Here is a 13,597-nt window from a genome sequence, read left to right on the forward strand (position 1 = left end):
CTGTGTATCTTTGACTCATTCACTTTTCCTGTGGTTTTTGTTGGGTATGGTTTTGAATTTTTGCAATGGTTTTTGTCTCTTGTTCACATTAGCAGTATTCCTCAAATGCCTTTTAGCTGTCCATAATCCAACCCAAATTATTCAAACACTGGGAAGCATGGCAGGGAAGGGCAAAGTTTCTTAGCTGGGGAGTGACAAGGGTCCAATTGGCCTTTCCTCACTGAAGAGTAAGGAGTTGGTTTTTCTTGAATGCATGTTGCACAGAAGAACTGCTGCCCCAAAGATGGCTTCCCACTCTGTGCTTCCATATACTGGCTGAAACTATCTGTACTCTGTCTCCACTGTAGTGGGAGTAGCTGTCTAAACCTCTCTGTCTTGGCCAAACACAAGACAGCTGCCAGTTTATACACATCATGAAAAAGGTGCCTGCTCATACACTTTCCTATGGCTGACCTCTCCAATGTAGAAAAGTGATTCAGGTTCTTTATACACCTAACCCTTTCTCTGTGCTGCTGTCTCTAGACCTCTCAAATCTCAGCTAACTGAACTATTTCATCCATGATAAATGCCATCAGGAGACTAAGCAGCAGCCACAGAGCAGCATGGCCACCTTTCTGATCATCATAAGAACCTCCCAGATGAGCATCTTCACAGAAGGGTACTGTCTGATGTCAAAGCCTGGGTGTTTGTCATGGCTAGCCCTCACCTTACCCTTTGGAATTTACCCTTTGTTCTGCAAAGAGAGTGTGATTTCCTGGGAGGCAGGGCACCAGTGTTTCATGAGGAACTGCCAAGCAGGGTGATAAGAACATATCACAGGGTGATAAGAAGGAAAGCCCTAGAAGATGCTACTTCACCTGCTTGTCTGTCTCGTGCCTGCCACTGATGCCAGTGGGAAAAACGGCCTCCACTGCTGGCCAGAACTGCCCGCATTAATGGATTATGACCTGTAGATTCTTTGGGGTACCCCAGAGCCACCCAAAGAGCTCTCCCAAGGCCTCCACTCCCTATTTCTGGAGGCTCATGTCTTCCTGGAACCCTGGTACCTTGGTGAGGTGCAGCCTGGAGATCAAGAATCAAAGCCGGCCCTTTTACCTGATCTGAGATATTACTCTCCTCACTTGCCTTCCTCTCATATCCCATTCTCAGATCAGGACCATTTGGAGAAAGAAGAAGCCAAATTATTCGGTCACATAGATAAAGTCATTAGGAAATTTCAAGTTGGTGACGAAGCTGAGTGCCTCAGGCCCCCCAGGTTTAGGTTGACAAAGCCTGGCCTCCATGGCTTTTCCAGAAGATCCACTTGGCCTGGGGTGGGGAGGTGTTCTGAAGGGTAGAGCAGTCACAGTATCTGAGTGCTGTTCTATGGCCTTTATGTTTAAAAAACCTGGTTTGAATTCCCAATCTTGAGAAAGCTACATAATTGACTTAACCTATAAGATGTAGGTAATCAAAGCACATTCTCTCTCCCGCCCCACCCAGGTAAACCATCACTTCTGGAAGAGATTCACATCGAGAAGCCACTGTTTGCTGAGTGGCTAAACTCAATATTTGAGGAGCTGAAGGAAAAGGGTGAGAGGTGATGCTGTCCCTGCTCACACTCAGCCATTCACCTCCCTCAAGACCTGAGGCAGAGAGCAGCGTCCATTTGGAGCTCCCTCCCACATCCCTCCCTTGATACCCTCCCTTGGAAATTCCTGCCCACCTCCCAGGTTTATTTCCTGGTCACACCCTCTGGCTTTGTCTGCCTTCCAAGCACCGCACTCTACCTTCTCACCCTCCTGGGAAGCCTGCAACAACTCCTGTGGTATCTTTGGGAACCAGGCCTGGGCTCCGGGTGAGAGGTACATGGCTTTCTCTAAGGAACCTGCCTACCCCTTCTCACAGACCTACACTCAAAACTGGAGGTCATCAATTGTGTCGACTGCAGAAGACACCTCCTGATCTGCAAAGGCCCCATTCTCTGCCCAGGTTAGTGGCCAGCAACTCATCTGACCTCCAGCCTCTCCCCATTCCACCCTCAGGTCTGTTGTTGTCTCTTTCTGATTGTCTTCCTCTTCTGTTCAGCTCTGAGCTCTTTTTGCTCTCCATTGTCAGTGACGAGAGTAGCACTTCCTGACATTTTTCTTCTTTTATTCCTATTGTTCTATTACAGTTGTCCCAATTTTTCCCCCATTGGTCTCCCCTTCTCCACCCCCACCCCACTCTCATAGCCAATCCCCACCCTATTGTCCATGTTCATGGGTCCCTTATACATGTTCCTTAACTAGACTCTTCCACCCTTTTCCCCCATTATCCCCTCTCCCTCCTCCCCTTCTGGTCACTGTCAGTCTGTTCCTTGTTTCCATACCTATGGTTCTATTTTGCTCATTTGTTTGTTTTGTTCATTAGGTTCCACTTAGGTGAGATCATATAGTATTTGCCTAGCTCTCTTGAGATTTTTTAATTGCACATTCCAGCTTCAGAACCACACAGCCACCTGCCTCCAGGCCATCTCCCTCAAGTCCTCAGAGCCAGCATTCCTGGAGACATGCCCAAACCCATCTCCACACCCCAAATTTGCTCCTTCCTCAGGGCCCTGATTAGCAAATGGCCCCACTCAAGGCCTCAACCTCCTAAACCAGATATTGTCCTCCCCCTCACTTAGTACATGTAATCAGCAAGTCTTATGAAATTATTCGTGAATGTGTTGCCATATTTTCATTCTAACACCCATCATTCTTCTCCAGGCATCCTCATCCCTCACCTGCATTATGACAGCATCTACTTGGTTTCCCTCACCTTCCTGGTCACATCTTACTCAGCAATCAAAGAACTTATTCTCAAGGAGAAAATCTGCCTATGACACTCCCTGTTTATAACTTTCAGTAGCTCCCTGTAGATAAAGTCCACCCTCCTCAGGAAGCCTTGTGTGAGCAACCCCTGCTCACCTCCCAACCCTCTATTCTCCCAACCACACAGGATGGCTTTATGCTTCCGTCCTTGAATATCCTGTGCCCTTTTCCTGGAAAATTGTTTTGTCCCTTGGCCATCTGAATTAAATTCCTACTTGTCTTTCAAAGTCAGGCAGAAGTCTTGTTTTCTAAGAAGCCTTCCCTGACCAGCTCCAGCCTCCTGAGGCTGGCTCATCAGCCCTCCTTAAGATCACTCCTACTGTGCCTTGTCCTACCCTGCCTTCCTGGGACATGACACCATAATTGTTTGCTTGTCTTCATCCTAGAGAGGAAGGGCCATGTCCCACTCATCTTAGTATATGCTGGGCACACAGTAGGTGCTCAGTGTTTGCAAACAGTTGACTGAGCAGATGAATAAAGCAAGGAAAGAAAGAGTGTGGCTTTCTCTCTGAGCAAAGATGGCCCTGACTTCGCCACAAATACCTGCTCCTCTTTTCAGAATTCCAGATGGGATTCAGTGGACTTTCCTGTGGGCCACAAGCCTCAGTATCATTCTGCCCCCAGCAGTCATAGCTGGAGGTGGGTAAGTGACTTTTCCGAGCACCAGCATCCCCAAAGAAAACAGACCTACCCTTCAACTGACCAATTTCCACCCTATTTCCTGGCCCAGATGTTACATTTTCTTGCATGAGAAGAAGAAGAAAATGAAGGTAGAAGAGGTACTGAGGAGGAAATCCCTCCTTGACTCTAGGCTTCCCAAGTAGGGGATGCTGGGTCGTCCATGGGGGTAACAAGGCTGGAGGTTCCAACTCTGTCTCCCAGGGCCTAGTGTCTAGAATAGAGGGGGATTAGGGCTTGGACCCATTAGTTCCTCCCACTCAGTGTTAGCAGACACAGTAGGGGCCAGAGGCCCAGGACACAGAGGTAACAAATCTCCAAGTTTCCCACTTGATCCACAAAGTGCCCTCCACCCATAGCTGTAATTTTCCCTCTACAGACCCACTCTCCACCTGCTCCCTGACCAGCACAGACTATCAAGATGGCCCTTGTGCCCTGGGTGAGAAAATGAGAGGTGAGGGCCCATGGGAGGACAGGGTGGAAATTCCTGCTTCTTTATTCTCAATAGGCACCTAGCAAGCTGCTTATCTTCCACAGCTGAACAGAGGTCCCAGCACTGTCAGAAAGCTCTGTTGTCTCTGGGTTTAGTAACTCTCCCTCCCCTGACCCTTTCTGAACTGGGGATGAGGGTGGGTCACAGCTCTGAAGTTTGGAAGACAGTGAGATCACACTCTCTCATGGTTTCCCTATGTCCATACTTTGTAAATCCCTTCATTAAAACACTCTCCAGTATTCTAATAGGCAGCACCATCTGCTTTCTTCCTGGGCTTGGGTAAATGTAGCCAGCAATGTGACCCTCCCCTTGTGGTTATGCAGGAACTTGCCCTTCTCACACTCCCCTGCCTGCCCTCCTCTTTCCATTCCATGAACACCCATCTCCTACCCTCCTGGTCCCAGCACTTGCAGTTCCACAGGCTCACACCAGCCTCACCTAATTCCAACACCAGAGATAAGGGCACAGGTAGTCTGCATCTCCTGAGGGGGTCCCCATATCTGGGTGTGAAGTAGGAGCAGAAAGAGGCCAGCTGAAGACCCAGCAAGAGCAAGGACTATATAAGAAAACACACACACACACACACACACACACACACACACACAAACAGGCTACAAATCACATTAACAGCAGTATTTGTCCATGTCCTGGCTAAGACATCTACTTTGGGAATACCTAGGTCCCCAGCAGATCACTGATGCTGCTATCAGTGAATATTTTCTGGCTCTGCAGGCACAAAGACTTTGCATCGTCCTGCTCCACCTCCTCCATGTTCTTCCCTTGTTGGCCCCCAAGGCTTCTGGGTTAAATGGAAACCTGTGTCCCTGTGGCCCAATTCTGCCACTTTGCCTCAGCCATGTGTCCCTCTTCACTGATTCTTCAGTGAAGGCCTCTCAGCTTTGGCCCAGGCTCTAAAACCTTGAGGTTCCTGCCAAGACCAGGGCCCTGCTCAGCAGGTAAGATTCTGAGGGCTGAGTCCAGAGCTGCAGACAGGTGGCCCAGGACCTGGACTCAAATCATAGCTCAGATGTTAAGTGTGGGTTCAGTTTCCCCAACTGAATTTCAGTTTCCCCAGCAGAACACAGAGGAGGGCTGCAATGCTTTCACCAGGGCACACTCACACCCTGAAGCCCATTGGGTTCTAGTTTGCCTTCCCATATTTGCTTGTGCTATCAGTTCAAATGTAATGTCCTCATTCCCTTCCCCTCCTGCAGTCCACTGTAATACTGCTGGGGCCCACAGCCCAGCCCCTAAAACCAGGCCTATTGCCTTCTTAGGCCTGTGGTGCTCTCCCCTTGGAGCCAGAAGAAGCATCATCCCATAGTAAGGGTCACTCCTTGGTCAGGGGTGGAAGCATTGTAGGAAACTGAGATGTAAATAAACCACAAATGGCAACCTAGGTAGTGGACACCATGGCCAAGGGCAGCCAAATGTTCCAGCCATGGATATCTCCAGTTCACCCAGACGAAGATCCAAGAGGGCTCCCCTGAGGCTTCAGCTATGGCAGGAGGGGAAGAAGCATTTTTATTGAGGGTTCAGGGTCGAAGAGGAGTAGAGGTACAAGAGACACTGATAGGATCGTGCAACTCCAAGAAATGTGGTGTGGTTTAGGGAGAGGCCTAGGTGAAAGGGTAGTGATAAATGAGATTCATGGAGGCTACCAAGCCTGTGAAGGCCCAAAGCAAGCCATACAGAAGGACCCTAGGACAACAGGTAGGCAGGGGCCTTGAGGAGAGGCAGTGACAGTCCTGAGTTCCAGGAAAGGAGACAGAGAAATGGCACGGAGAAACTAGATATTGAGTTCTGTTAGAGTAGAAAAATTAAAACATTGTGTACCAAAATATAAGCTCTGTAGGACTTCTGCTTTGGCTGTGATAGAGGGGCTTATAGTGGACCAAGACTCTTATAAAGGGTAACTAAAAATAAAATAAAATAAAATAAAATAAAATAAAATAAAATAAAATAAAATAAAATAAAATAAAATAGCAAAACAAAACAAAAAGTTTGTTTCAGGCACATGAAGCAGTAGGTCCTATGCATCCAATGTCCTGGGAAAAGGCAAGCTTTCTGTGATGAGCTAGTGTTCTTAGCACACTTTCCCTCTGCCTGGAAGAGCTTCAGTAGTACAGGTTGACAGGTTTATGGGCTGGGTTGAGGATGACCTCCAAGTTTGGAGAAGCCAACAGAGCTTTCTGCAATGTCATGACACTGAGGAGACAGAATAGGAGTACTAGCTTGCTAGACAAAATGTGAGGGATCCAAATTCCTGAAAATATGCAGTGCAGAAAACTCAAACCCATGGCATGCTTGCTCCCACATCCTCCAAGATGCCTGCCTATTGTTAACAGCACAGGGCTTTAGACCAAGAAATTAAGCAAAGGATTTGAAATGCAATTTATTAGAGATTTGTAGGATAGGTAAATAAAAATTGGAGTTCTTGACCCTTATAGGAAGACACACTTTGATAAATACTACAGGTTATTGACTGGAAAGGGAATAGCCTAAAAGAAAGGGTGCACCAGAGGCAGACCAATTCTTACAAAATTTGGAGCTCTGAAACATGGAAGTGATTCTAGATGACATTATTTTCTTCATAAAATATTTACTCTACCCTGCAGTAGTGATATGGAATAAGAATAGTCATTTTTAATAGTGGCAGTGCTCTTGACAAAATTAAAAATGCCTATTCTTGTTCCATATCACTGCTGGAGGATAGAGTAAATATTTCCTGGAGAAAAATAATGTCTTCTAGAGCCACTACCATGTTTCATTTACAATACCTAGTATTACAACAAATATTAACAGTCACACCAAAAATAGGATTAAGAGAAAAATAAGACAGTAGAACAAACCTAAAAGATATCAGTTATATAACATAAATTTTAAAATTAATGCATCCAAAATTTTTTTCAGTTTTATTGTGATAACATTAAATAACACTAAGTTTAAGGGGTTCAACATGTTGCATTTATATACTTATATATTCCAAGATGATTACCACCATAGTATTAGCTATCATCTCTGTCATGTGACATAATTACCTTTATTTTGTGGTGATAACATTTAAGATCTACCTTTTTAGGTGTGTACAATAATGTAATATAGTTGTATTAACTATAATCAACATGCTATATATTACATCTTCATAACTTATTAACCTTATTACTAGAAGTTTGTATCTCTTAACTGATACTTCCTCATCCTCCACCTCTTAGCCACTAGCAACCCCCATTCAACTCTGTTTCTGTGAGTGAGGCTTCACTAGATTCCCCACATAAGTGATCTCCTATAGTATTTGTCTGTCTCTGACCGATGTCACTTAGCACAATGCCCTCATAGTCTACCCCTATTGTCACAGATGGCAAGATTTTATTCTTTTTATGATTGAATTGTGTATATGACCCATTGTGTATATATATCAAATTGTCTTCATGTATTCATCCATCAATGAAAACTTATGTTGTTTTCATATTTTGGTTATTGTAAATAATGCCACAGTGAATCTTTCTGCATTAGCATTTTTATTCTTTTTTTGATAAATTCCCAGATGTGTAATTGCTGGATCATATGATAGTTCTATTTTTAATTTTTTGAGGAAACTCAATACTGTTTCCCTTAATGGCTGCATTAATTTACATTCCCACTAACAGTGCACAAGTGTTCCCTTTTTTCTGCATCTTCACAAACATGTTATTTCTTGTCTTTTTGATAACAGCTACCCTAACAGGTGTGATGTAATATCTCATTCAGCATCTGCTGCAAGGCAGGCCTAGTGGTGATTATCTCCCTCAGCCTTTGATTTTTAGAGAAAGCCTTTATCTTGCCTTCAGTTTTGAGGGAAAAGTTTGACAGGAAAGTATTCTTGGATATCAGTCATTTCTTGTGGCACTTTGAATATATCAGTACATTCAGTCCTAGCCTTCAAGGTTTTTGTTGAGAAATCTGCTGATGTTTAGAGATTCCTTGTATTAAAAAAAAATTCTTGCTGCTTTTAAAATGATCTATTTTTGATTTTGAGAGTTTTGTTAGAATGTCTTTTAGGGAAGGTAATTTGGATTAAAAGTTTGGCATGATTTACTAACTTCATGAACTTGGATGTACAAATCACTCCCACATTTAGGAAGTTCTTATTTACTTAAATAAGCTTTCTACCTCTTTCTCTCCCTGTCTTCTCCTTCCAATGCCAATGATGTATACATTGTTTCTCTTAAAGGTATCTAATAAATCCGTATGTCCTTAACTCCTTTTCATTTTTTACCATCTGAGTGGATAATTTTAATTGATATCAACTGATATTTTTTTCTTCTGATTGGTTGTTATTGAAGCTCTCTATTGAATTCTTCAGTTATTTATTCTTCAGCTACAAAATTTCTGATTTTTAAAAATGTTTATCTTTGTTGATCTTCTCATTTTGTTCTTGTGCCATTTCCTTGATTTTACCAAGTTATTTGTCTGTATTCTCTTGTAGCTTTCTGAATATCTTTAGAATGATTATTTTGAATTCTGTGAGGCAATTCATGGATCTCCATTTCTTTGGGTTAGTTACTGGAAGTTTACTTTGTTCCTTTGGCAGTGTCATGTTTTTCTGATTCTTTATAATACTGTAGCATTATGTAGGAGTCTGCTCATTTGAAGAAGCCATTGTGCCTTCCAGATGTATGAATTGATGTTGGTAGAGAAAGACCATCACCTATGGGTGGGGGAAGTTGGAGGGTGCTATATCCCAATTCTGATGCAGAGTGCCAAATTCAAGGGTATATGGTGGGACTAGGGGATAGAGGGTATGGTGACCCATTGTCTCAGGCCATTGAATTCATAGCATGAACAACAGTGTGATCCTCAGTGAACACAGCCAAGGTTCTGAAGAGGTTTCAAAGTCTGCTGAAGTCCTCAGCAGCAGCACCAAGCCCAGCAGCTCTATATAGAGGTGATGATACCCATTCAAAAATATTTAAGATGCCTTTTCAACAAAGGTACTAGATGAATTGGTCATTCATAGACAAAAATAAGCCTGAACTTAAGTCTAAGACTTCAAAAATAACCCAAAATGGATCATGGGGTTAAAGGTAAAACATAAAAGTATAACATTTTTAGTATAAAACATAGGAGAAAAATATTCAGAACCCAGGATTAGGCAAAAAATTCTTAGGTGACACTGTTTAGATGACACAACAGCATCTGACTGTTTCACTAGGACACATCTCCTTGATGAAACAGATATGTAAATAGAGAAAGAGGTATATCATCATATTCTCTACCAGTTAGGGATCTGGATTTTTCTTTGCCTTTCAGATGGCAGAAATTCAGATGGCTTTCACTTTCATTTGTAGTTTGGGAATGGGAAATAGGAGTATTCCCTTTATCAAAATGCCCAGGTGGAGGCAGAAACCCCAGACACTCCTAGGGACTGAATCCATACTCTGAAAATGAATGAAAGTGAGCCATGTGGGCTGTTCCTTTGAAAGAGCAGATATGGCCCACAGGAGAGATAAATCACTCCCTCCCCTCCCTGATGCTGGTCACAGACACAGTGTTCTTTAAATTTTCCACATGGTTTGCATCACTGATGTCCTCACAACCATATTTTATGTGAGAACGTGCATCTCTCTCTCTCTCCCTTCACTTCCCAGCTCTGCCTTCTTTCTGGAACTCATTTCTTTGCTTCAGTGTAATATGTCATATCCCCATCTAGCTGAGCAAAGAGAATAAGGCATCTGTATCTGAGGCTGGGGTGTTGGGTGGGTGGGTAGAAGCAATAGGAGGCCTTCTCCAAGACAGAGTTGAGTTTGTTCTCAAAATTCCCAATAGAAAAATTAATGTGGAGAAGTCAGCACATAGCAGATTGGTAAGAAATGGGACAAGTCTGTTGGCTCCTTGTCAATGATCTTTGTACTGAGCCATGAGCTTTTCTTCAGAAGCAATGGAGTGTCCATTTTTATCAACAAAGAACCTTAGGCATGAAAGGGCCTTAAAGTTCTAGAACTTTCTAACTTGTGACGACAAGTCCATGCTTGAAATAGCTAGTTGAATGGTGGGGGAGGGAGAAGATAAACCAGGAAGCAAATATCAACTACTTATAAAAAAATATTGAACATAATTATTGAGAAACTACCATGTGCCAAACACTTGATCAACATTACCCCTATTCAGTCTTTACCGTGACCATATGAGCTATGGCCCATTACCTCTAATCTGATTATGGGAAATACAAAGTTCAGCAAGGCTGGGTAACTTTCTCAAAGCCACACAGCCGGTCAATGAATGACCTGGGTTTTTGCCAACCTAGAACTCTTGTTTCTTCTACTGTACCATACTGCTTCCACCATTGGCTCCCCAGCAATGGGATAGCTGTCTCCAAGACACTAACTGCTCACCTAGGAATGGTTGGGCAGAGATAGGATGAACTTGGGGACTGACCCTTAGGCATTGCAGTTAGAAGCACAGATATTGCAGCCAGATTGAGATGGGATGCCATCCTGGTTCCCTGTCTCACTAACTGCATCATCCCTGACAAGTTACTTAACCTCCATTGACTACCAACTCCCCCCAAAACTGGCCAACATAACCTGTTTATCAAACAAAGCCACATGTATTGCTCCCTGCAGTGAGGGTAGCCACATTCTTCTAGACTCATGTCAGGGGAGACAGCAAAGGTAGGATATTTATAAGGTTTGGGTGGCCTGGTTAAAGGTAGATCTTTCAAAGCAGGGAGGCTCAGTGGCATGGGGAAAAATTCATGACACAATGGGATTAGTGGACACAGCAAGGAGTGCAATGTGAAACAAGTCCTTGAAGTAAGAATAGTCATTTAATGAGTTCAGAATGTTTTTCTTAGAAAGGGCTACTTGCACTTTTAATGGAAAATTGGGTAGTCTGTTACTCAGACAAATGGATCTTCTGAAAGTTTCTGAAACAAACCATAAAGTTGTTTGCAACTTTTTCTTCCTAAGCGAGCATGCCATGCAGTAGTAAAGTTGTATCAGTGCCCAATGTCCCACAGTAAAGTCACAGTAATACAGACAGTAAAACGTAGGTGTGGATTATTTCTGTTTACCCCTGACACAGACTTCCTCAGCCCCCTTGTGCTCCAGCACCTAACACCACTGAAATGTAATAAGGGTGGATCTACAGGGTGTTGTGTGTCCTTCCCATACAATGTGAAATGCAGGCTTTGTGTGGTGAGAGCCTTCCTGTCTCCCTTACCTTCTGTCCCGTCACAGCACCAGGCCTAACAAATGTTTACTTACTATTTTTTGAGCAAATGAATAAGGGAGTAATGTGAAAAAATGAATAAATTTTACTAATAGTTTTGCCCTGATAAGTTATCTGAATTCATTTTTCAATTCATACAAACAGATGGCACCATTAATGCAAAAAGGTCAAAGAAGGAACAGCGAAGAGGATACCTGACTGCTGAAACTCAGACCCTAATTTTGGATGGGACAGGAACTTCTATACCTCAATTGCTTCTTGGGGTAGGTAGGATATTCAGCTGTGAGCAAAAGTCAGAGTGTCAGGTTTCCAGGCCAAACCTGCTGCTCATGGCCAAGTGATGGGTGAAATGAGAAAAAAGACTTCCCCTAGGTGTGTAGGCCACCCTCAGCCTCAGAGGTTGTTGAAGTGTGGCATTGTCCTTTATTTGTGTCACAGGCATTGTGTCTATTTGCCAGCTCTCTGCCTCAGCTTCTAACATAGTAGACGCATTATCCTGGGTCCCTTCACCCAGTTTCTGCTGCCCCACTAACTCCACCCCCCATCTCTAAGGAAATAGACCCCAAACTAAACCAGGAGGGACACCAGTACTCAGAGGCTTCTGTGCAGAGGTGCCAGCTCTCCACTCCCATTCTAGACCTGCACATTAACGTGGGTCTGCTAACCTTCACTAGGTTTCTTAATTGCCCTGTTGGTGGCTTCCTGAAAAGAGCCAGTCCCTCCTGCTTGCCTTTACCTCACACCTCTCTAAGCACACATCCTTCTCTCTGTCCAGAGCCTCCACAATGCCCCAAAATGTTTGAGTCATTTATTCAACAGCCTCACTGAGGATGGACCTTAGCTCTCCAGTATGTATGTGATATATGGCCTCATTTCCTGTTTCAGTCAGCTCAGGATGTTGTAACAGAGTAACACAGACTGGAAGATACCACAGTTCTAAAGACAGATGCAGATGCCAGCAGATCCAGAGTCTGATGCAAGCTCACTTCCTGGGATGCAGATGGTTATTTTCTTGTGTCCTCACATGGAAGAGAGAGAACAAGTTCTCTCATGTCTCTTCTTATGAGGGAAAAAATCCCATTCACGACTAATCACCTCCCAAAGACTACTCCCGTACTAAAATACTGGGGGTTAAGAATTTAACATAGCAATTTCGAAAATGCACAAATAATTTTTTAGTCCATAACACTTCCTCTTCTGAAAATCAGAATGGCATTGGCCCACCCCTACACCATGGCACTTCTGCGTTCCTGGTTGCTGGTGGTGGCTCCAGGCCCTCATTAGCTCAGCACTGGGTGCTGACCACCAGAACACTCACTAAGGAGCAGTCCAGGTGCTTTGCACCTTTGCATGTGCAGACATGGTCCCCTCTGTAGGCATATCAATGTGCACCAGAATGGCTAGTTCACACTAACCATGGTGAGTATCAGCTTGGCTTCAGCTTGACCTCTGTTTCCCATTTTCCACCAATTGGGAAGCTTCTCAGAACTGCATTATTGGGTTTTTATGGAGGTTCCTTATATAGGCATAACCAATTTTTAACTCCATTTTCAGCCTCTGTCCCCTCTTTGGAGAAGTAGGGGATGAGGGAAGGGGGCTAAATATTTCAAGCTTCTAACCATTTGGTCTTTCTGATGACCAGTGTGGGAGGCTGCTCTGTGTGGCGTGGGCCCAGCTCCCACTGGGAGATGTACAGGACCCACACCCATGGATAGGTTTTCCCATGGGGAATCAGGCCTGCAATGTACCTAGGCTGCTATGAGTCTTGCTTTTTGCTAAAACTCCCTCACCCTGAATTGAGGACATTTACTGCAAAGCAACTTCCTAAAAACCATGCTAAACCTTCCAAGGATGAGAGTAACTGGTCCAAGTACTTTTGCCTTTTTATTTGCAAATATCCCTCTTCTGTGATGTGATTATCAGCATCCTCTCCTTTGTTTCCTATATAAGGTAACTACCTAAAGTGAGCCTGTGCATAGTGCATAGTTAATGGGGACCTTCTTGTAATTTGCCCAGTAAGGCAATAAAAGCTCATTGGAGCGAGGGCCAAGGCTTTTGCTCCCCTTGAGAGAAAAGCCATGCTGTCCCTTTTCCTCCACTGGATTCAGTAGTATGTGTGAATGTCTCATTGTTCTCCATAATGATGTGGACCCCACGAGCCAGGGTCCACATCAGACCAGTCCCTAGAGTCACCTCAATAGAACAACAACAAAAAAATGGTCCTGGTGCTCTATTACTCAGGAATTTACAAGGGGTTTAGAAGCTCTGTGCCACAAATGGGGATGAAGTCCAAATATATAGTTCATAGTAACTATCACAGTAAAAGTAAATCTGCTGTTATTACCACCATACATGGGCAATTTTAAGCAATATTGCTGAT

General features: G+C 43.8%; 1 long non-coding RNA gene across 1 annotated transcript; it reads left to right on the forward strand.

The window, feature by feature from the left end:
* The first annotated feature begins 1,898 nt into the window (after positions 1 to 1,898).
* On the forward strand, positions 1,899 to 3,583 carry LOC118499883. The gene is made up of 3 exons (XR_004902427.1): positions 1,899 to 1,971; positions 3,402 to 3,477; positions 3,565 to 3,583. It is a non-coding gene; the product is annotated as an uncharacterized LOC118499883 (long non-coding RNA).
* The last annotated feature ends 10,014 nt before the right edge of the window (positions 3,584 to 13,597 follow it).

This window comes from Phyllostomus discolor, chromosome 4 (genome assembly GCF_004126475.2).
Source record: "Phyllostomus discolor isolate MPI-MPIP mPhyDis1 chromosome 4, mPhyDis1.pri.v3, whole genome shotgun sequence".
Taxonomy (NCBI): Eukaryota; Metazoa; Chordata; class Mammalia; order Chiroptera; family Phyllostomidae; genus Phyllostomus; species Phyllostomus discolor.